The sequence below is a fragment of the Rutidosis leptorrhynchoides genome, chromosome 4 (assembly GCF_046630445.1).
Source record: "Rutidosis leptorrhynchoides isolate AG116_Rl617_1_P2 chromosome 4, CSIRO_AGI_Rlap_v1, whole genome shotgun sequence".
Lineage (NCBI taxonomy): Eukaryota > Viridiplantae > Streptophyta > Magnoliopsida > Asterales > Asteraceae > Rutidosis > Rutidosis leptorrhynchoides.
In genome coordinates, this window is record NC_092336.1 from 640,376,084 (window position 1) to 640,399,084 (window position 23,001).

Below are 23,001 nucleotides of genomic sequence, written 5' to 3' on the forward strand. Positions count from 1 at the left end.
CTCCAGACATGGAATACCAATCTCCATTATCTCTGATAGGGATGGCAGATTTATTTTAAGATTCTGGCAGACATTACAGCAAGCATTAGGAACTCGTCTAGACATGAGTACTGCCTATCATCCACAAACTGATGGGCAGAGCGAAAGGACGATACAAACGCTTGAAGACATGCTACGAGCATGTGTTATTGATTTCGAAAATAGTTGGGATCGACATCTACCGTTAGCAGAATTTTACTACAACAACAGCTACCATTCAAACATTGAGATGGCGCCGTTTGAAGCACTTTATGGTAGAAAGTGCAGGTCTCGGGATAGACAGATTACGGGTCCGGAGATAATACAAGAAACTACCAAGAAGATCATCCAAATTCAACAACGGTTGAAAACCGCCCAAAGTCGACAAAAGAGCTATGCCGACATTAAAAGAAAAGATATAGAATTTGAAATTTGAGAGATGGTCATGCTTAAGGTTGCACCTTGGAAAGGCGTTGTTCGATTTGGTAAACGAGGGAAATTAAATCCAAGGTATATAGGACCATTCAAGATTATTGATCGTGTCTGACCAGTAGCTTACCGACTTGAATTACCACAACAACTCGTGGCTGTACATAACACTTTCCATGTCTCAAATTTGAAGAAATATTTTGCTAAAGAAGATCTCACTATTCCGTTAGACAAAATCCAAATCAACGAAAAACTTTAATTCGTCGAAGAACCCGTCGAAATAATGGATCGTGAGGTTAAAAGACTTAAGCAAAACAAGATATCAATTGTTAAAGTTCGATGAAATGCTCGTAGAGGACCCGAGTTCACCTGTGAACGATAAGATCAGATGAAGAAGAAATACCCACACTTATTTCCAGAAGATACGTCAACATCTCCAACTGCTTAAAATTTCGGGACGAAATTTATTTAACGGGTAGGTACTGTAGTGACCCGAACTTTTCCATGTTTATATATATTAAATGAAATTGTTATTTACATGATTAAGTGTTTCCAACATGTTAAGCAATCAAACTTGTTAAGACTTGATTAATTGAAATAGGTTTCATATAGACAATTGACCACCCAAGTTGACTGGTGATTCACGAACGTTAAAACTTGTAAAAACTATATGATGACATATATATGATTATATATATAGTTAACATGATATTATGATAAGTAAGTATCTCATTAGATATTTTAACAATGAGTTATATACATAAAAGTGAGTTTACTGAATTAAGAAACTCGAAACGATATATATAACGATTATCGTTATAACAACGTCTTACTAAATACATATGAATCATATTAAGATATTGATACACTATGTTTAATCATGATAAATGATAAGTAAACATGTCATTAAGTGTATTAACAATTAACTACATATGTAAAAACAAGACTACCAACTTAATGATTTCGAAACGAGACATATATGTAACGATTATCGTTGTAACAACATTTAACTGTATATATATCATACTAAGATATATTAATATATCATAATATCATGATAATGTAATAATTTAACATCTCATTAGATATAATAAACATTGGGTTAACAACATTTAACATGATCGTTAACTTAAAGGTTTCAAATCAACCTTTACATGTAACGACTAACGATGACTTAACGACTCAGTTAAAATGCATATACATGTAGTGTTTTAATATGTATTCATACAATTTTGAAAGACTTCAAGACACTTATCAAAATACTTCTACTTAACAAAAATGCTTACAATTACATCCTCGTTCAGTTTCATCAACAATTCTACTCGTATGCACCGGTATTCGTACTCGTAAAATACACAGCTTTTAGATGTATGTACTATTGGTATATACACTCCAATGATCAGCTCTTAGCAGCCCACGTGAGTCACCTAACACATGTGGGAACCATCATTTGGCAACTAGCATGAAATATCTCATAAAATTACAAAAATATTAGTAATCATTCATGACTTATTTACATGTAAACAAAATTACACATCCTTTATATCTAATCCATATACCAACGACCAAAAACACCTACAAACACTTTCATTCTTCAATTTTCTTCATCTAATTGATCTCTATCAAGTTCTATCTTCAAGTTCTAAGTGTTGTTCATAAATTCTATAAGTTCTAGTTTCATAAAATCAAGAATACTTCCAAGTTTGCTAGCTTACTTCCAATCTTGTAAAGTGATCATCCAACCTCAAGAAATCTTTCTTATTTGCAGTAAGATATCTTTCTAATACAAGGTAATACTCATATTCAAACTTTGATTCAATTTCTATAACTATAACAATCTTATTTCGAGTGGAAATCTTACTTGAACTTGTTTTCGTGTCATGATTCTGCTTCAAGAACTTTCAAGCCATCCAAGGATCCTTTGAAGCTAGATCTATTTTTCTCATTTCCAGTAGGTTTATCCACAAAACCTGAGGTAGTAATGATATTCATAACATCATTCGATTCATATATATAAAACTACCTTATTCGAAGGTTTAAACTTGAAATCACTAGAACATAGTTTAGTTAATTCTAAACTTGTTCGCAAACAAAATTTAATCCTTCTAACTTGACTTTTAAAATCAACTAAACACATGTTCTACATCTATATGATATGCTAACTTAATGATTTAAAACCTGGAAACACGAAAAACACCGTAAAACCTAACATACGCCGTCGTAGTAACACCGCGGGCTGTTTTGGGTTTGATAATTAAAAACTATGATAAACTTTGATTTAAAAGTTGTTCTTCTTTGAAAATGATTTTTCTTATGAACATGAAACTATATCCAAAAATCATGGTTAAACTCAAAGTGGAAGTATGTTTTTCAAAATGATCATCAAGACGTCGTTCTTTCGACTGACATGACTACCTCTTACAAAAACGACTTGTAACTTATATTTCTGACTATAAACCTATACTTTTTCTGTTTAGATTCATAAAATATAGTTCAATATGAAACCATATCAATTTGATTCACTCAAAACGGATTTAAAACGAAGAAGTTATGGGTAAAACAAGATTGGATATTTTTTGATTGTTGTAGCTACTGGAAATATTGTAACAAATCTATATTAATCATATCCTAGCTAACTCATATTGTATTATACATGTATTCTATATTATGTAATCTTGGGATACCATAGACACGTATGCAAATGTTTTGACATATCATATCGACCCATGTATATATATTATTTGGAACAACCATAGACACTCTATATGCAGTAATGTTGGAGTTAGCTATACAGGGTTGAGGTTGATTCCAAAAATATATATACTTTGAGTTGTGATCTAGCCTGAGACGTGTATACACTGGGTCGTGAATTGATTCAAGATAATATATATCAATTTATTTCTGTACATCTAACTTTGGACAACTAGTTGTAGGTTACTAACGAGGACAACTGACTTAATAAACTTAAAACATCAAAATGTATTAAAAATGTTGTAATTATATTTTGAGCATACTTTGATATATATGTACATATTTGTTATAGGTTCGTGAATCGACCAGTGGCCAAGTCTTACTTCCCGACGAAGTAAAAATCTGTGAAAGTGAGTTATAGTCCCACTTTTAAAATCTAATATTTTGGGATGAGAATACATGCAGTTTTATAAATGTTTTACGAAATAGACACAAGTAAATGAAACTACATTATATGGGTGAATGATCGAAGCCGAATATGCCCCTTTTGCTTGGTAGCCTAAGAATTAGTAAACCGATCTACTAATTGATGCGAATCCTAAAGATAGATCTATTGGTCCTAACGAACCACATCCAAAGTACCGGATGCTTTAGTACTTCGAATTCGTTTTTATCATGTCCGAAGGATTTTCCGGAATGATAGGGGATATTCTTATATGCATCTTGTTAATGTTTGTTACCAGGTGTTCACCATATGAATGATTTTTATCTCTATGTATGGGATGTATATTGAAATATGAAATCTTGTGGTCTATTATTATGATTTGATAATATATAGGTTAAACCTATAACTCATCAACATTTTTGTTGACGTTTTAAGCATGTTTATTCTCAGGTGATTATTAAGAGCTTCCGCTGTTACATACTAAAATAAGGACAAGATTTAGAGTCCATGCTTGTATGATATTATGTATAAACTGCATTTAAGAAACTTATTTTTGATGTAATATATTCTTATTGTAAACCATTATGTAATGGTCGTGTGTAAACGGTATATTTTAGATTATCATTATTTGATAATCTACGTAATGCTTTTTAAACCTTTATAGATAAAATAAAGGTTATGGTTGTTTTAAAAATGAATGCAGTCTTTGAAAAACGTCCCATATAGAGGTCAAAACCTCGCGACGAAATCAATTAATATAGAACGTTTATAATCAATATGAACGGGACATTTCAGACGATTTTAAGACTGTGTTCACATGTAAGCCCTTCTACTTGGCCAAGTGTCTCCACACAGATACCAAATGTATCTGGGCATTAACTCACAAATGGAGTGTGTGTGCCACGTGAGCCCGAATCTTCACAAAAGTTTGTTACGATAGTTTGTTACAATCATGAAAGAGACACATGTCATCATTCCCTTTAACAAACTATTGGCGTTTATAAATACACCTTTAGGTCATTCATCTAACACACAATTAACACGTCGTTACTCTGCTCAAAAACCATCTACAAACAAATCACATTGAATTCCGATCATCACCAGAGTCAATTACTTCAAGATATTAATCTATTCGATCCAATCGAGTAGATTAATCCAATTGATTGATTTACACCTTCGTGAATTCTCAGATTCCGATTGGGGTTTGCACGACTAAATTATCAAAATAGTATAGTATGATATATATGAATACATGGTATATGATACTCTCTATGATTTATAAAACACGACTATCAATCCCCAATCGAGTAGATGGACAAAAAAGGGCTGAAAATAGTAACAGTAACAGACATGATTCATCATCTCCAACTCTAAACTAGCCAAAGTTTGGGAGATCTATATTTTTGTTGTTGTTGTTGTATTCTATTCTATGCTTTGTTTCATCTTATTCTATAATGAGTGCCAAAAAAACGTTTGGGTCACTAGAGTACAATGATCGATCTTGAATTTCTTGAGTAGCCACATAATAATTGATTAACTGCGCCTGCACTATTTTACACGACATCAGCCCAGAAACAACAAAACGTTCATAACACAAAACCAGATGTTAAAGAAAAAATGCTTATACAAACTTACATGCTTAAGTTTCACGACAAAAGATTTAGACCATCTTCACTGGGTGGGAGTTGATTCTTGTACTGATAATATCCACTTATAAGCCAACCACCTATTCCACAAAGTCAAACAATTTTAAAAACATATCAAAATGCATGAAGGACACAACATATGCAAACATGCTGCACATTTTCCACTACATTCAGCCGTATCTTTGGGACAGTACTAAAAGAAAACAATAACACACATAACAGCCATATATAAAGGGGCTAGTTAATCATAACAAAATTAACCAACAACAGTCGTTCTGTTAACAACACAAAATGGAACTGGGAAACGAATGATAATTTCCAGCATTGAAACATGTCCGGATGTAAAATCCAATAAGAGCCTTTAATTAAACTTTAAGAATAATCTAACTTTTTGTATAGTTAATTTTAGAAGGTTTTTTTAAGCACTGATAATACCCATTGGGTTTTCTTTCAACTCGTTAGACCGATTTGACCAATAACCTTTCTAGAGCTACTTTTATAAGTTGGCCCAATGGAGAATACCCGTGACCCAAATCAACCCCTTCGTAAATAGATAGGTAACCATTCCATTATCAAATTGGTAACATAGAAACAATAAACATATATCAAGGGAAGAGTTTAGAAATATACATATTATTACAACCAAGTACACAAAGCATAAGGCAAAGGGCTACAAATTAAGTATACCTTGACTGAAGGTGGTGGTGACTGCTCTTCCTCAACAGCCGTGACTACCAATCCAAATTTATAATAAAGTCAGAAAATGACCTAAAACCACAGGTATATGTTAGGCACTTAAAGTTAGATTTGCATGTGTGTCAAAGCCAGCTTATAAATGGTCGAAAAGTTGACTGTAGTTGATCACACCGGAGAAGGCGTAGCTGGGCATTTAGACTGCAAAGAGACCATGACCTGCTTAGTAATGAGAGGACCATAGGTGTGTTTCATCCATTTACTTACGAATGGGTAGACTCACTAGGGTTATGTTTTACCTTTAACCTGTCAAAAGAGTATAACCAAAATATAGCAATAAAGGAGAGGGGTCAAATGGGTCGTCACATTGAGTTGTTAATGCATAAAACCTCCTAAACCATTTTGTTCAAATAAAACAAAGATAAAATTTACATATTTGTTCAAACTATCAATAATTTCTGGACAAAAAGTTTTTTAGGGTGGTCAACAGAACCTTCTTCAAACCGAACCTGCTCATAAGGCTAGTTAGACTATTGTTGCTATGAAGAACAAAAGGAGACATGTAACATCCGTCTCCTCCAAAAACTAAAGAGAGCGGAAATCTCTGATGACGCGAAGGAGAAAGGTCATCTCTCTTCTCATCTTTACAAAGTAGCATATAATTCTTAACCTACATGCACAATCCTCTTAATCACGAGTTATTTATTTGTTGTGATATTGTAATTGTGGAGTGACTGAATTGAATCTTAACTCAAGCTTAAAACATTGATCCTTAAATTCACATGGATAGTTTTTGATGGGTTGACCTGAAACAAAATAGATCATTTCGGAACAAGCCCAGTTGGGTTGACCTGAAACACTTCTTGACCATAATTTCTTAAATGTTAAATATTAATTAGGGTGTCAAATACGATTACTAACTATAATATTTCTAATACCATGACTTACAAGATTTAGTGCATTTGATATACAATTCACAATCCTTACGACGTGTTGACCCATTAGAGCATACTTCTTTTCGGCAGATCTCTTCCAAAGATACATGTTTGAACCCGATTCGGCCGTTTAAAAGTTAGTCAAGCATGATTACCACGTGATACATGTTTGAAACCTTAAACCCCTGGTATAGAACACGGAAGCAACATAAACATAAGCTCATACTCTGATCTAACAGATTCGTTGTGTCTTCTTTTTGCGGGCAACCATTTCCAGGAAAATAACATTAACCATTAGAAAACTATTAGTATAGTATTCTGCATAACATGTCTTACAGTTATAAATAACATTAACCATTAGAAAACTATTACTGTAAAGTCATTTGATCTGATAATTAATTTCTACAACAATGTGAAATAAAATGAGTTAGATCCCAAAATGATGCTAACACATAAATTTTGTTGCTAGCCATTTTTTGTAAGAATGAGTAACGAACTTTTATAATAATAATAATGTCCGTTACTCATAAGAAGGCACATCTAGTGATACTACGGTACTTATTGTGTGAAAAAAATAACAAATAATCATGTTGTCCTCTCCCTCACCACCCTGCTGCTACTCCCTTCATCATCACTACTACGCCCCCTTTTAATGCCCCTAGCATCCTCTCCATCAATAGCTTCTTCAGACTCTTCGGGATTTCCACCATCGCCACCCAAACCTAAATCTACGTCAGGCTAATTTTTCTCGTGAGCCTCAATAATATCTTCATTTACCTTAGGTTGTTCTCCTCGAGAGCCTCAGTAACACTTTCATCAATCTCAGGTTGATTTTCCTGTGCAACCACTTCTACATATTCATCGATCTTAGACTGATTTTCCTCAATAGTTGCTTCTATCTATACCTTTATCAATCTCTTCCTGATTTTCCTCGAGAACCACTTCTACACCTTCATCAATCTCAACTTGATTTTCCTCGAGAACCTCTTCTAAGCCTTCCTCAGACTCAAGACTCTCACCCTCCTCTTCTATTACTTCCTGTAAATGCCATCTGAATCCAAACATCACGTCACTCTCCAGCTCAACATAAAGTTAGTTGTTAAGAACCAAAAAATCATTTATTGTTGTTAGGATTTATTAATTCTCGACAACTCACTTTATGTTGAGCGGAGTGAGACTTGATGTTTGGATTCGAATGACATTTAGAGGAAGTAATAGAAAAAGAGGGTCTTCGGGATGAGGAAGGTGTAGAATAGGTTCCCGATGAAAAAGAGATTGATGGTGTAGAAGTGATTCCAAAGGAAAATCGAGAAGAGATTGATGAAGGTGTTCAAGTGGTTGTCGTAGAAAATCATCCTGATATTGATGAAGGTGTTATTGAGGCTCCCGAGGAAAATCGTTTAGAGATAGGTGAAAGTGTTATTAAGGCTACCGAGAAAAATCAGCCCGAGATAAATTTAGGTTTGGGGGGTAATGGTGGAAATCCCGAATATCATGAAGAAGCTATTAATTGAGAGGATGTTAAGGGCACCAAAAGAGGGTGTGGTAGTGATGACGAAGGTAGTACCAATAAGGTGGTAAGGCAGAGGACAACGTGATTACTTGTTATTTTTTTCATACTATAAGTAGCGTAGTAGCATTAGATGTGCCTTCTTATGAGTAAGGAACATTATTATTATAGAAGTCTGTTACTCATTCTTACAAAAAAAACGTCTAGCAACAAATTTATGTGTGAGTATCATTTTGGATTAGATTATATATCTAACTCATTTTATTCCACATTGGTGTAGAAACTGATTATCACATCAAATGACTTGCACAGTACTATACTAATAGTATTAGTTTTGTAATGGTTGATGTTATATATAACTGTTAGACCTGTTTTGCAGAGTACTATAGTTTTCTAATGGTCGATGTTATTAACAATTGTTAGACCTATTATATAGAGTATTATACCAATAGTTTTCTAATCGTCAATGTTATTTGTAAATTTAGATCTGTTTGCGCAGGCTAAAATCCTTGTGACTCAAGTCAAATTGTAGGTAATAACTGGACTTGGCAAAAATGTGGGTCAAGTAGGCCAATTGCAACCTTATGCCAAGTGAATTGGTAGTGTTGATTACAAACTTGAGGTTGTGGGTAGACTCCTAAAAGTGTAAAACTAGTGACAGATTGATCTATTCGACTATTCCCCTAACCTATTGAATGCATCTTCATACCTACCACATCAGAAATTTAACAAATTGCAAACTTTGTATGGTCCTACTTCCACGCTTCCATTATCTGTACAAAAAAATTATCTAGAGGTGGAAAGACGAGTAGGAGTGCGAAATTTTTGATTAAAATGATTAGAAAAATTATTTTCTTTAAGAGATGAGCGAAATCTTTGAATGAAATTATTAACAATGTTTATGCATTAAGAATTTTTGAACAAAAAAACATAAACTAAATTAATGCAAATAATATTTTGTACGGGTCAGGCTGGGTGGGTTCACCTAAATCACTTCTTGTCCGCATATCCTAAATTAATGCAAATAATATTTTGATATCAAATCCATGCCTTCGCCGGTCTTAAAAAATAATGTGTCATGTATGATTAGAAAAATTATTTTCTGTAAGAGGAATCGAACTTTTGAAAAAAACGATTAAGAAGGTTTTATGCACTAACAATACATTTTGGGTGAGTTTCTACCCGTTCCATTGGAATTCTTGAAAAAATCGACTTATTTTCAAATAGATGAACCGACTATAAAGTGCAATACCTCTAACGGGAGTAAAAATGGCACGATATGGAAACTTTAGAGTTGGGCAATCATAGCAAAGAGCTCAAAGAGCTCTTTCTGACCCGTTGACTTTCTTATAGGTTCCAAGTGGACATTCTAACATTAGAGTTATTGTAGTTGAGTTACTAAAGAGAGCTAAAATAGCCATATAAATAAATAAGTTATCTTGACAGAGTTTCCTCAATGTTATAAAGTTTCAAATCACTGGCAAGTCGATATATATATATAAATAGGTAAACGGATGAGGTTTTACCTAGGAAGGGGGTGTGAGTATTTTTACTATATGTACGCGACCTAACTGGGTTATCAAATGAAGAGTGAAAGACAATGAAGAGTTCACATTGCAATCTTCAAGCAGATATATTAGTTCCATGGGGCAGACCTCAAGTTCACAATTTGCCCTAACATATATCAATATCAATGTATAAATATACCAAAATCTGAAGCAAATCATGGACTGGTACTAAATCATAAGTACTTACGAGTGATTATTAGTTGTGTTCTCTAATGGACCGCATGACATAGAGCCCGGTTCAACCTACAAGTGTGGCCAAACATACTGATTTTAGCAGAATTGAGTGATCATAAATATAGTTTTAAGTCAAAAGTGGCATCATGTATTTGTTTGGTAGTTGATTTATGAGACACAGAATGAAGAGACACATCAATACTCCGTATGAGGAAGACCAAAGCAGGAACCGAGCCACATGACAGACTAAGTGTTCCTTGAATCTATCTATATATTATTACAAAATAATATTATAAGCATATTGCAATAATCACCTCATTTTCAAATGCAAACAAGTTGATTGAGAAACGATTAGAACCGCACATCAGGAATTGGAGTTGGTAAAAAAGTCGATTTGGGTTGGTCTAAGGTCCAAACGGGCTGATTGACCCAAATAATTTATAAAATTATGATTATCAAAAAAAATATAGTGTGCCAAATATGATTACTAAAATTATATTATACTCATAAATTACTCGGAATAAGATAAATGTGTAGGTTTTATGCATTATACAAAACCCTCTGGGCAAACATAAACCACCTTGACTCATTCCACTCATAAAGCCATTTCTTTGTATGCAAATTTTTCTTATTAGCATATAATCCAGCTTAGTTCATTTTATACAAAAATAAGTCGAAATTACCACAACAAAAACCATGTTGACAACCTGCACACGATTCCAACGCATGGGAAGAACAGCTCTAGCATACTCTTGGATATCAACACTTTTCCAGCGGGGCTGATTTGGCATGCAAAAACAGGTGCCTCCAGATGCACTTGAGATGCCTCCACCATTACATATAATTTACTGTCACCATTAGATATATATTACTGTTTATGATCGGGATCTCTGGTGTTCTTCCTCCACAACAAATATTAGGATGATTATTATGTATTAATAAAGTAGACATGTATCTACGCGTTACCATTCGTGAAGTACCCGTACTTGACTATAGAACAGTTAACGAGACTGCACACATTTGGCAATAAATCATCAATGAATGTAAAGCATACACCTCGTATTGGGTGTAAAGTATGGTTTGGGTAAACCACTTTTTCACCCATAATGCCATATGTTCGATGAACGGTAAAAATTTAAGAGGTTAAAAGAAAATGCCTTGATGCATAACAGGTAAATGTAAAGCATACCTCGACTTGATAAATCTAGCTTCGGTACTTTTAGCATCATTATACCAGGAGTTCGGATATACATAAAGCTAACAGCTTCAGATTCTCCATCTTCAAATCAAGTCATAATACACAGTCAGAGGAAACCATACAACACCAAATTTCAAATGAATTTCCCACATACGTAACACCAACACAATTACTTGGAAATTTAAAGAAACATGAAGTGAAATTAATCACTATACTGAGATACCACTCAACACAAGTTCCCAATTACTTGAAAACAATACAAAAAAGAAGAAGGTTGTCTTCCAATGATCAAACAATCAAATTAGGGTTCACATTTGAATATTAAAGAGAATACCTTAACATTTATTTACTAACTCAGACTTTTTGTTTTCAGGGTCAGAAATAAACTTCTCATCCCAATCTTTAGTTTGTCATATGAATCTATATCTATATTACAAGAATTTGTCACTAAAACATGAGAAAAGAAAGTATTCAACAAGAATCAAACGAAACTCTTACAATTATATATTCAAGTTATTGACTTTGTGAAAATGTCTTGAGTTTTAACTTCTTGACCACTGGTTCCTTAATGACCTTCAAACATGGTAAATATCCAAGCTTCTGTTTATGCTATACGCATCCATCCCGAATGCATCATATATAATTTTGAAGAATAATCATAATGCGAAAAGAGATAATATAAATTAACCAAAACATCAAGAATAGTCAGAAAAAATAGAAAATAAATTAATGATTTGGTGAGCATTAAAAAACTCTTACATTTACCATGGCTTAAACTTTAACCTTAGTAGATTCTTGGTTCGTATTCTGCTTTGCAGGGAGAAGCTCTTGATCAGTATACAAAACAAAAGGCCACTCTGCACCAACAGAACCTCTAGCGAACCCATTGCCTCCAGATGCACTTAAGATGCCGCCACCTGTCCCCCTCTTCAAAGAACAAGTAACAAACAAGAGAAAGTGTATTTAGAAAGTAACTAGAGATTTAATTTAATGTCACCATTACATATATATTAATGCTTATGCTTACTTCGGATATCTGAGTATCATTTTACAGAACCAAGAAGACATTCTCATTGATCAACCCGTATTGTAGCTTTAGACAACATATGTTTACAATTGATTCTTAAACACAAACACATACCACCAAAACAACATTTTTAAATTTATTTATTTTTGAGTAAGGGTTTCCCCAATAACTTTAAACCATCATACTTTTTTATTACCATGAATCAATTTACAGTAAGCATGTAACTCACAGGGTGCTATAAAAGGAATTACAATAACAGTTGCACAGATTTCAGATCGTTCTTTGTATATGCATAGAATACAAGTAAAAACAAATATGACAGTTTGCATGTCAAAATTTCATTGATAACAAGCCGAATGCTATGGAATACACAATTTCAGGCAACAACTCATATGAACAGTATATCTGTTAAGGCTAGAACCCGCCTTCTATCAGAGTAGAACCCTAATCGATTCACAATCACAAACGAGCAAGCCGAATAATAAACACAGAATAAAAACAACACGAGAATTATAGTGGTTTGGTTTCTAGGTGAAACCTACATCCACTTTGGAACTAGAGAGCATTATTATTAATTTTGGAGGTGATGATTTACAAGTACAATGAGAGACTATATATAGACTAAGAAAAGAACAATAAAAGTCGGCCCAACCAATTAGGGTTGGCCAGACCCTGACTTGGTCACCAAGTAAACTCCAGGCCTGTTTTTATTGGGCTTAAATACCGAAGCCTACACCTCAACAATCTCCCACTTGGAGGCTTCGAATAACATCGATCTGCACTCTTGTACTTCTTCAATGCAAGACTCAGCTCATCTCCTCTCTCTAGTTCCTGCCTTCTCTTCAATGTTCTTGAAGGACAGTTGAAGCTATGCACAGCTTCAACTTATCCAGCGTTACTGGTTTGGTGAACATATCTGCTGGATTCTTTGAACCTGGAATGCTCTCCAGATTAAATGTTCCCTTGCTTATCTGTTCTCCGATAAAGTGATACTTCATGCCAATGTGCTTCGTCTTAGCATGATAGACTGGATTCTTTGCTAACTTGATTGCGCTCTCATTATCACAATATAAGACAAATTCTGTCTGTTTGCTGCCCAGTTCTTTCATGAATGTCTTCAACCACACTAGTTCTTTACTGGCTTCAGTCAAGGCCATGTATTCTGCTTCAGTAGTAGATAGAGTCACACTCTTTTGAAGCCTAGACATCCAACTCACTGATGTTCCTCCTATAGTGAATACATACCCGGTGGTGCTCTTGAAGGTATTATTGCATCTACCCAAATCTGCATCAGAATAACCCCGGAGGGTAGTATCCCTGCCCTTGAAACATAACCCAACTTTAGGAGTACCCTTTAAATACCGCAGTATCCACTTCACTGCTTCCCAATGTTGTTTCCCCAGAGCTGGCATAAAGCGACTAACCATCCCAACTGCATGTGCTATATCAGGTCTTGTACACACCATAGCGTACATTAGACTACCCACTGCGGATGCATAAGGAACCTTAGCCATTTCTGCTTTTTCTACTTCAGTTTTAGGAGACTGATGTTTAGAAAGCTTTAGATGACTTCCTAACGGTGTGTTTCTTGGCTTTGTAGACTCACCATTCATTCTGAACTTTTCAAGAACCTTCCGAATATACTTTTCTTGAGATAAAGAAACTGACCCATCTTTATTCCTGCATATACTCATACCGAGAATCTGCTTAGCTGGCCCGAGATCCTTCATTTCAAATTCTCTAGATAATTGCTTCTTCAAATTGCGTATTTCAACCATATCAGAACCTGCAATTAACATATCATCGACATAAAGAAGCAATATAATATAGGAGCTCTTGAACTTCTTCAAATAACAGCAATGATCTGTAGAACTTCTCACGAATCCTGTCTTCTCCATGAAATTATCAAATTTCAAGTACCACTGTTTGGGAGCTTGTTTCAAACCATACAAGCTTCTCTTTAGATTACACACAAGACTGTCCTTTCCTTTGACACGAAACCCCTCTGGTTGAGACATGTAAATGTCTTCTTCAATGTCGCCATGCAGGAAGGCTGTTTTAACATCCAACTGTTCTAAGTGTAACTTCTCGGTTGCAACCATACTTAGAACCAATCTGATATTCGTCATCTTCACTACTGGAGAAAAGATTTCAGCATAGTCGACTCCTTTCTTTTCTTGCTTTGTATCGTTTAGAACCATCCGCTTCATCTTTGACTCTGAAAACCCATTTATTCTGTAAGACTCTTTTTCCTGGTGGTAACCTGGTTAACCTCCAAGTTTGATTTTTCAATAAAGATTCCATCTCGCTTTTCATAGCCTGCTCTCACTAGAACGAATCTTTCAACTTCATTGCCTCAGAATAACTTTCTGGTTCCCCATTTTCTGTCAAAAGAAGATAGTTAACTGTTGGACTAAACCTTTCTGGCTATCTTGTAACTCGTGTAGATCTCCTGACCCAATTGGATTGGTCAGATTGTGATGGGGGCTGTGGGGTCTGCTCATCATCAGAGTCTGAGCTCCCACTATCTGAAGTCTGCTCGTGATCAGACTCCGAGCTTTCACTGTTAGGAACTCCTACTGGAACTTCAGTTTCACACTCTGGAGTTTCCCTTTCATCTTCTCTAGTTGTCTCTGTGTCAACCTCAAATTCAACTGATTCTTTTTCTTTTGGTGTTGAGTTGAAATCCTTGTACAATTCTGCTTCATTGAAGGTGGCATGTTTACTTCTGATAATATGTTTTCCCTTGTTATCCCATAACCTGTAACCCATGTCATCTCCCCCATAACCAATGAACACGTACTTCTTTGCTTTTGCATCAAGTTTGTCACCATCTTTATTAATATCATATGCACTGCACCCAAAGATTTTTAGATGCTCATAACTGATTGCTTTACCTCTCCATTCTTCTTCGGGTATTTTGAAATCAAGCGGAGCTGATGGAGAACGGTTGATCAAATAAGCGGCAGTGCTTACTGCATCAGCCCATAGAGTCTTTGGTAGTCCACAATTAAGTCTCATGCTACGTGCTCTCTCATTTAAAGTACGATTCATTCTTTCTGCAACTCCGTTTTGTTGTGGAGTACCTGGAACCGTCTTGATCATCCGAATGCCATGATCAGCACAATAGTTAACGAATTCGGTGCTGACGTATTCTCCTCCATTATCCGACCTCAAGCATTTTACCTTCAAATCACAAAATAATTCAACAGCAGATTTCCATTTCTTAAAAGCTTCAAATACATCAGATTTATTTTTAAGAAAGTAAACCCATACCTTGCGTGTTGAATCATCGATGAAAGTAACATAATAGTGTGCTCCTCCCAATGAAGAAATAGGAGTAGGCCCGAACACATCCGTGTGTACTAGCTCCAACTTCTGAGCCTTTAATGTTCTGCCTGCTTTTGCAAAGGTGACCTTCTTTTCTAGAACACATGACTCGCAAAAGTCCGATTCAACTCTCTTTAGACCAGGAATTTTACCATTAGACACTAGCATTTTCATTCCTTTGTCACTCATGTGACCTAAACGTTGGTGCCACTGACTGGTTAAGCTACGATCATTGGAAACTGTATTTACTTCATTAGCTAGAACTTCTACCATATAAAGAGTGCCTCTCTTCTTACCCTTGGCTATTACTAAGTTCCCCTTTATTACTTTCCACTGACCTTCACCAAATAGCACACTATATCCTTGATCATCAAGCTGTCCAACAGAGATTAGTTTCTTCTTTAGGCCAGGAATAACTCGGACATTTTCCAAGGTCCAATTAGTACCCAAAGAGGTCTTCAGCTCTAAGCCTCCAATCCCTGTAATGTCAAGACAATGATCATGAGCCAAACGAACTTTACCAAGATTACTTGTTCATAGATTCTTCATCAAATGTGGACTTGGAGTAGCATGAAACGATGCTCCTGAATCCATAACCCACGCATCAATTGTATTCTCAATGCAGCAAACAAAGACGTTATCATAATCATCTGTTGCAACTGCAACATTAACTTCCTTTGGCTTTAATGATGTTACTGGCTTAGTGCACTGGTTTCGGAAGTGTCCAGTCTCCTGACAATTCCAACATTTAATATCATTCCTCGTTCTCGACACACTCCTCCTTCTTGACTTTGACCTGCCCCTGGTGGTGTTACTTCTGCCTTTCCTCCTACCCCTCTCTTCTGTGCTCAGCAAGTTTCCTGATAGTTCTCCTGAACTCTTTCTTCTTATATCTTCTCCAAGAATAAAATCACGAATGCTCTCAAACTTTAGCTTTGAGGACTCTGTGGATCCACTGATAGCTGTGACTGAACCTGACCAGCTTTCAGGTAACGAAGATAATAATAAAAGAGCTTTGACTTCGTCATCGAACTTGATATCAACTGACAGTAACCGAGAGATAATATTGTTGAAGTTATTAACATGATTTGTTACTGAAGCACCTTCTTTCAACCTGGTGTTTACCAACTGTCTCTGATCAAAAACACCTTGTTAGAAGCAGACGGCTTCTCATACATATTTGCTAAGGTCTTCATCAAACCATGTGTCGTGGTTTCGTTCACAATGTTAAAGGCAACACTTTATGTCAACGTGAGTCTGACTGCTGCTAGGGCTTTCCTGTCAAGTGTTTTCCACTCGTCGTCTTTCATTCCTTCTGGTTTATTCTCATTCAAGGCATCGATCAGAAGGATCTGACATAACAAATCCTCAACCTGCATCTTCCACCACCCAAAATCTTGCCCATCAAACTTGTCGATTTTGATCCTTCCTTCTTCTGCCATTGAAAAAAAAATATTATTGAATCTGAGGTCAACAACAGTAGCAGTAAATCTGTAACAGCAGAGTCTGGTGAGTCTGGTGACGGCTAGGGTTGATCTGGATCTGTAACAGCAGAGTCTGATGGCGGCTAGGGTTGATCAGCAGACTCTGATGGCGGCTAGGGTTTAGCACCTGCAATTTGATCTGCAATCTGATCTGTAACAGTAGAGTCTAGTGGCGGCTAGAGTTGATCATCAGAGTCTGGTGGCGGCTAGAGTTGATCAGCAGAGTCTGGTGGCGGCTAGGGTTTAGCACCTGCAACCTGATCTGCAATCTGATCTGTAACAACAGCAGCAGCGACTGGATCTGTAACAGCAACAGCTATGATTGACGGCTAGGGTTAGAACCTGAGCTCTAGATACCAGTTGTTAAGGCTAGAACCTGCCTTCTATCAGAGTAGAACCCTAATCGATTCACAATCACAAACGAGCAAGCCGAATAATAAACACAGAATAAAAACAACACGAGAATTATAGTGGTTCGGTTTCTAGGTGAAACCTACATCCACTTTGGAACTAGAGAGTATTATTATTAATTTTGGAGGTGATGATTTACAAGTACAATGAGAGACTATATATAGACTAAGAAAAGAACAATAAAAGTCGGCCCAACCAATTAGGGTTGGCCAGACCCTGATTTGGTCACCAAGTAAACTCCAGACCTGTTTTTATTGGGCTAAAATACCGAAGCCTACACCTCAACAATATCAACTTCAAGACCTAATTGTGAACCAGGAACTTACCAAACTACCGTATACAAAAACAGATAAACAGTAAAGCTTCTAGTGTTCTGCGGCAATATAAATGCCTTTCTTTTCCAGACATTGATAGTGTGTCGTATGTTCGAAGAACGATAAAAATATAAGAGGTTGAAGAAAACGTTGATTCAAAACAGGTAAATGTAAAGCATACCTCGAGTTGATGACTCTAGGGTTATTCTAGCTTTGGTACTTTCACATAGAATAAACATGAAGTTAAGAGCTTTCAGATTCTCCATCTTCAAATATATAGTGAATCAATTCATAATACAGTCGGACAAAGATATCTAACACTAAATTTCAAATTTCAAAGAAACATGAAGTAAAATCAATCACTATACTGAAATACCACTCAAAAAACAAGTTCCCAATTACATGAAAAAAAATACATTAAAAAGGGCTGTTTTCCAATGATCAAACAATCAGATTAGGGTTCACATCAAGAATGAGACAGTCTTAGAAAAAATGATATTCAAAAAATTTTTAATGATTTGGTGAGGATTAAAAAACTGTTACATTTACCATGGCTTAAACTTTACCTTAGCAGATTCTTGGTCCTTATTCTGCTTTGCAAAGATAAGCTCCTGATCAGTATACGAAACAAAAAACCACTTAACTTAAACTTAACAACACAAAAAGAATTTCTCAAAAACCCTAATTTCGTATGATTTAAGAATCAAAAGAAAAAAACCCTAATTTCGTATGATTTAAGAACATAAAAAAAAAAAAACCCTAATTTTTAACAATCAACAGTACCAGAAGAAATGACTCCTAACTTAGTAACAAATCAAAGAATAAAAAGAATAAACCCTAATTTCAACAAATTGAGAACAAAAAACTCAGTTTTTAACAATTTTAACAACATAAAAATACAAATCCTAATTTCAAATAAAAGCAAAAAAAAAAAAGATCAAAAGAAACTCTGAAAAATAAAAAAAATCCTGAATTCAGAATCAATTGAAGAAACCCTAAATTTTAAAATACATTAACACCACCGGGATTAGACTCTTAACTTCGTGAGAAAATTAAAGGAAAGACCGTGATAAAAACCCTAGAATTTAAACAACGCCAAAAGAAGGAGAATAAAAAACCCTAATCTCGTATATGATATGATATAACTTAATAGCAAAATCAAAAGAAAACCCTAATGAAAAAGAAAGAAGTACTGAGTTGAAAAGAAAAAAGGAAAGAAAACGTACAAGGGTGAAAACAAATGAAGAATGAAGAACCCACATGATAGAAAATAAAAGAAGAAGAACGACTCTATGATTTATAAGCAGGAAATAATAAGAACATCGAATCGAATAGAAACAGTTGAGAGCTGAGGGAGGCGGAGTGTGTACCTTCTTACCTTATTTATAGATAATCCATGGATGGGAATATGACCGTTTTAAGAGTCCGCGTAACTTGTAAGCCATATTTTATTTAACTCGTCTTTATTTATTTTTTCTATTACTCCACTATTTATACATTTATATTTGACAAAATTTCATTCCTCGTCCCTGAACTTTACATCAAATTTAACTCCTCGTCTTTTTTCTTTTTTCTTTTTTGTGCATCCCTCGTCCCTAATGTATCACAATTCTACATCCCTCGTCCTTTTTAGGGACGAGGAATGACGAGGAGTAAAAAAAAAGGACGAGGGATGTAGAATTGTGATACATTAGGGACGAGAGATGCACACAAAAAAAGAAAAAGGACGATGAGTCAAATTTGTTGTAAAGTTCATATACGAGGAATGAAATTTTGTCTTTATATTTTAACTAGTGAAATAACTCGTGAAATCACGTGAATATTTAAACGAAAAAATTTAATGATATATTTTAAGTATTAAATGAATGTAAATGCTAAAGTCGTTTATTTAATGACCCGTTTGAGTTGTTTTTTCAAATATATAGAGACATGTATTTTCGCATACATATATAACGTAATTAATTTCGTAAAAAAAATTCATATTTGAATATTAATAATATAATAATTATAATTATTATATTAAAAGTAAAAATAAATACGAGTAATAATTATAAAGTTCGCTCAAAGTTGAGTATTTATATTTTTAATAATAATACGAATTATTAGTAATAATAAATGTCTTTTAAATTTTTTTAGAAAATTAAAATTACAATTTTGGAGAGATTAGTATTTCCTTTTATAAAAGATTCGTATCATTTTTTTAATTAAATTAATATATAATTATGACATCATCATTATGAAAATTAAAGAGTGATTAGCTTAATGATGACATCATCATTTTAAAGCTTTATTAGACTATATAGAATTTAATATTTACTAGTTTAAGACCCGTGAATTCAAAGAAAAATTTTCGTAATGGAGATATAGATTTTATGGAACTATATGATCTTTATTTAGTTACTTGGTACGCAATTGAAATTTAGATATAAGAGTAAGTGAATTCAAAACATCGGGTGACATGCTTAGATTGTCTAAAAATTTAAAGTGGGTCGAGCGCGATCTTCCTAATGGATTTTAAAGCCAAATTTGCCTTCATATAGGATCATATAGATAGAAATATACAATGTCTTCTATCAGCCATCATCATAACAGTCATATAGGCCCACATAATCGATGGCGAATCTAAGTGAAAACCCGTGGAGTCACGGGACACCGCTAGTTTAAAAAGTTTTAGTAGAGAATATCCTATAAATTTTATAGGACACCACTAAATTTAAATGTATGACCCCATATAATTTTCAAATCAGTAGTTTTTTCTTTTAATCTATATAGGACACCATTGAATTACACTACTTAGACCCATATTTTTTGAATTTATAATTTTTTTTAAAAGTAAACTGTCACTAAAATAGCATTTCAATATAATTAGTAATAGAAAAAATTTCGGGACCCCATTAAGTTATAATCCTGACACTACACATAATATGTATGCTCCAACATCACATGTTGCAACATGTAGACATATATTGAAAGCACCATCTATAATATGAAAATCCTCTTAAAGCCCTTCTATAATGGGTTTTTATGTTTGGGTGTAGGACAACTCTTTTTGGCGTAAATGAATACCTCATGAACCCAAGCTAGCAACATGCACCTTTACCTGCTCACACGCAACAAAAACTTTTAAAATAAGTGCACGGTGAAAGGACCCGTTCATATACATTATAAACGATTCACAATAGTTGATTACATTGCGAGGTATTTGACCTCTATATGATACATTTTACAAACATTGCATTCGTTTTTAAAAGACAAACTTTCTTTACATCGAAAATTGACAGGCATGCATACCATTTCATAATATCCACTATCCAACTATAAATTGATTTAATAATAATCTTTGATGAACTCAATGACTCGAATGCAACGTTCTTCAAAATATGCTATGAAAGACTCCAAGTAATATTTTTAAAATGAGCAAATGCACAGCGGAAGATTTCTTTAACACCTGAGAATAAACATGCTTTAAAGTGTCAACCAAAAGGTTGGTGAGTTCATTAGTTTATCATAATCATTTATTTTCATCATTTTAATAGACCACAAGAATTTCATTTTCAGTTCTCATAAATATACGTCACATGCATAGAGACAAAAATAATCATTCATATGGTGAACACCTGGTAACCGACATTAACTAGATACATATAAGAATATCCCCTATCATTCCGGGATCCTCCTTCGGACATGATATAAATTTCGAAGTACTAAAGCATCCGGTACTTTGGATGGGGTTTGTTAGGCCCAATAGATCTATCTTTAGGATTCGCGTCAATTAGGGTGTCTATTCCCTAATTCTTAGATTACCAGACTTAATAAAAAGGGGCATATTCGATTTCGATAATTCAACCATAGAATGTAGTTTCACGTACTTGTGTCTATTTCGTAAAACATTTATAAAAGTTGCGCATGTATTCTCAGCCCAAAAATATAAAGGGTAAAAAGGCAAATGAAACTCACCATACTGTATTTCGTAGTAAAAATACATATAACGTCATTGAACAAGTGCAAGGTTGGCCTTGGATTCACGAACCTAAATTAATTATATATATTTATATGTTGGTCAATATTTGTCTAACAAATTAGGTCAAGTCATAGTGTACCACAATCCTATTGCTCGAGACTAATATGCAAAAGTCAACAAAAGTAAATTTGACTCAAAATAATTTCTAAAAATCTATACATGATTAATATATAGTTTAAATATCGTCGTTTTATATTTTTAAATATTTTAAAAAGATTTATTAGAGTAAATAATATAATTTATTTATTAATAAATAAAATTTTATATTAAATTTATATAATCAAATATACTTTTATATATATTAAGTAATAAAATTTATAGGGTTCATTTAATATCATAAAGATAATATGATAGGTATTATTAAAGTAAGTTATTACACGTAGTAAAATATGTTTGTATCACATATTTATTTTATAAAATAACATCTATAATGATAGTAAGTAAAAGTTGTATTATTTTGTAATAATAATTATTATTATAAAAATATCAATATTTATAATTACTAAGATGACATTATGATAAAACGATAATTCTAATTATGATAACTTTAATATTTACGATAATTTTTAATATTATCTTTAAAATAATAATTCTATTTAAAATAATAATAATAATGATATTTTATAGTAACAATGACATTTCTATTAAAATGATAATTTTTGTTAAAATGATAGTTTTAATACTAACGATACTTTTAATAATAATAGTAATGATAAAAATAATAAGAACGATAATTTTATCTAAATTAATATCTTATAATATTTTAATTTCATCATGATACTCTTACTCATTATTTCCTAATCGTTTCGTTTAATAGCTTTTAATCGTCTTTTATATCGTGTTCATAATAATGATAATAATAATAATCAAAATATTTAGGTGTTACAATTATTTGTTTTAATTACACTAATATTAATAATGATAGTTACTATAATATTATTAACGATAATACTAATAATTATCTTAATGATAATATAGTAATAATAATAATAACAATAACAATAACCATTTTTAAATAATGATATATATATATATATATTAATAATGATAATAATAATAATAATACTAATAATAATAATAATAATAATACTAATTATAACTTTAACG

General features: G+C 33.6%; 1 long non-coding RNA gene across 4 annotated transcripts; it reads right to left on the minus strand.

Annotated features, from left to right (window-relative positions):
• Positions 1-9,816: 9,816 nt before the first annotated feature.
• On the minus strand, positions 9,817-18,176 carry LOC139904321 (uncharacterized). Of its 4 annotated transcripts, none has more exons than XR_011778734.1 (6): positions 18,055-18,176; positions 12,067-12,234; positions 11,806-11,916; positions 10,793-11,388; positions 10,123-10,178; positions 9,817-10,041 (listed from the first exon to the last, which is right to left on the minus strand). It is a non-coding gene; the product is annotated as an uncharacterized lncRNA (long non-coding RNA). The 4 variants fall into 4 exon arrangements; XR_011778735.1 differs by having other exon boundaries at positions 10,793-11,119; positions 11,299-11,388; positions 11,806-12,234; XR_011778736.1 differs by having other exon boundaries at positions 10,817-11,388; positions 11,806-12,234.
• Positions 18,177-23,001: the final 4,825 nt, after the last annotated feature.